Genomic DNA, 2,381 nt, shown 5'->3' on the forward strand with positions numbered 1-2,381 from the left:
AAAAAAAAAAAAAAAATGATAATGATAATGATAATGATAATGATTTTTTTTTTTTTTTTTTTTTGGGTTGAGGAGGGGGAATGCCTCACGCATCTCCCGTTTGCCGTCGCAAAAAAGGTATGTGGGGCTTGCACCCACTAAACCCCCCCTCGCCTTTGGCCGTTTTTCCACCCCGGAAAAGCTTTCGCCATTACTTCGAAGTGGTGCCAGTTAAGGGCTATGCGCTCTCATCTTTTTTCTGCGTCCAGATTACCCAGTTGTTTCGTCCAAATCAGGCTTTTTAGCTCTGAGAATGGTCTCTACAAATCCTGCGATATGTTTCCAGGGTGATTCGCTGTCTATCATTTTTGTAACAATATTTTCTGGGGTTATTGCTCCAAAAAGTGATTGCGTTACTCACCTCCATCAAGAGTTTCCGCCTTGATTGTAGAGGGCCGCCTACGTTTGCCATAAGTCTGCTAAGCGACTTAGTCGTCGCGGTTGCACGTTTCCTCGTCTCTTGTATGTGTGAGCTAAATGTCAGTTTTGAGTCCAGTCTAACTCCTAGGTACTTTATATCCTTCCGCGTCCTTATTACGTTTTCCCCAACTCTCATATCTATTTCTAATGGGATCCGTTTTCTGGTAACTAGCAGGAGCTCGGTTTTTTCGTCAGCCAGTTTCAGATCGTGTGAGTTCAACCACCTTTTTACTCTCGTCATTACTTGTGTCAACTTGCGCTGTGCGTACTCCGTATTTCGAGCTGTAATGACAGCGACTATGTCGTCTGCGTAGCCCACTAAAAACGTGTCGTCCGGCATTTCTAGATGAAAGATTTCGTCGTAGCTAATGTTCCATAGCTCCGGTCCAAGTATTGATCCTTGAGCTGCTCCTGAAGTTATGTCTATACATTTCTCTCCTGCATTTGTTTGGTACAGTAGCCGTCTGTTGTCAAGATAGTTTTGTATTATCCGCATTAGGTATCCTGAGATTTGGAATCGTCTTTTCAAAGCATCAATTATGTTTCCCCATTGAACACTATTGAATGCGTTTTTCACGTCGAGAGTTGCTAAGAGTACTACCGGTCTGGAGAAGTGGTTGCCTTGTTGGCTGCTAAGGGCTTGGCTGACGACTTCTTGTATTGCTCCAATGGTCGACCTGCCAGGTCTAAAGCCATGCTGCCTCGGGGAAAGGCCACCCCCTCTTTCGATTGCTGCTGATAGTCGCGGCTTAATCATTTTCTCCAGTAGTTTCCCGGTTGTGTTTAGCATGCAAAGTGGTCGATAAGCTGACGGGGTTAAGGGATCCCCCTTTCCTTTGCTTATCAGGACTAAACGTTGCAGCTTCCAGGTATCTGAAAATTTCCCGCTGGTAATGCACTCGTTATACATATCCAGCAGGATTTGGGGCCTGTTCTCGGCAATCACTGTTAGGACCTCTGCTGGGATATTGTCGGGTCCTGGGGCCTTCTCCTTTTTAGCATTTTTGCCGCTCTCTGTAGTTCATCTACTGTGAAGAGCTCGACTTGTTCATCTGCTATTGGTGTGGTACTTCTAGAAAAACTATATGTGTGGTCGGGGAATAGTGCTTTAACTATGTGGTCCATTTGTCCTTCCTCCAGGTCCGGTGTTGTTCTTCTTGCTCTAAGTTTCTTCATCACAATTTTATACCCCATACCCATGGGTCAGCATTGACGTCGTTGCAGAGGCTTTTCCATTTCTCCGTTTTACTTTTCCGAATGGCAGTGGTCAAGTCCTTCTTGGATTTCTTAAACTGACTTTCCTGTTCTGTAAACTGTCCTCTCCGTCTAGCTCTAGTAAGGCGGCGTCTGTTTTTGATGCACGTTTCTCTGAGAGTTTTTATCTCATCTGTCCACCAGTACACTTCTTGGCCTTGTCTTCGAGGGTTGCCCATTTTTGGCATTGCAGCGTTGCACGCTTGTTTGATCGTTGCCATGTTCTGGTTGACTATGTCTCCGCCACTCTGTCGGTTTTGTCTTGCGTCGATCTCTAGTATCAGCCGTGCTTTGTCCAACCGCTTAACATTCCACCCTTTTCTCTTCGGTGCTACTGTAGTTACCGCGTTTTCTGCTATGTTAAACGTTATATAGTTATGGTCACTTCCGTTGTAGTGTCAAGAACTTTCCAGTCTGTGATTTTGTGTGCGCCGTTTTCTGACACTTGTGTTATGTCAGGGATTGTACCCTCGTTCCCTAGTCGATTGAATGTGGCTGTTGCTCCTACATTTGCAGTGAGTATTCCGATTCTTGCTGCCATATTGAGAACTCTACGGCCTCGAGAGTCGGTTGACGGCATACCCCATTCCATTGCTCTTGAGTTAAAGTCACCTGCTATTATAAGGTCGCCTCTTATTTGCCTTGCGTTGTCTTCAATACCTTCAAGT

The sequence above is a fragment of the Drosophila teissieri genome, chromosome 2L (assembly GCF_016746235.2).
Source record: "Drosophila teissieri strain GT53w chromosome 2L, Prin_Dtei_1.1, whole genome shotgun sequence".
Classification (NCBI taxonomy): Eukaryota; Metazoa; Arthropoda; class Insecta; order Diptera; family Drosophilidae; genus Drosophila; species Drosophila teissieri.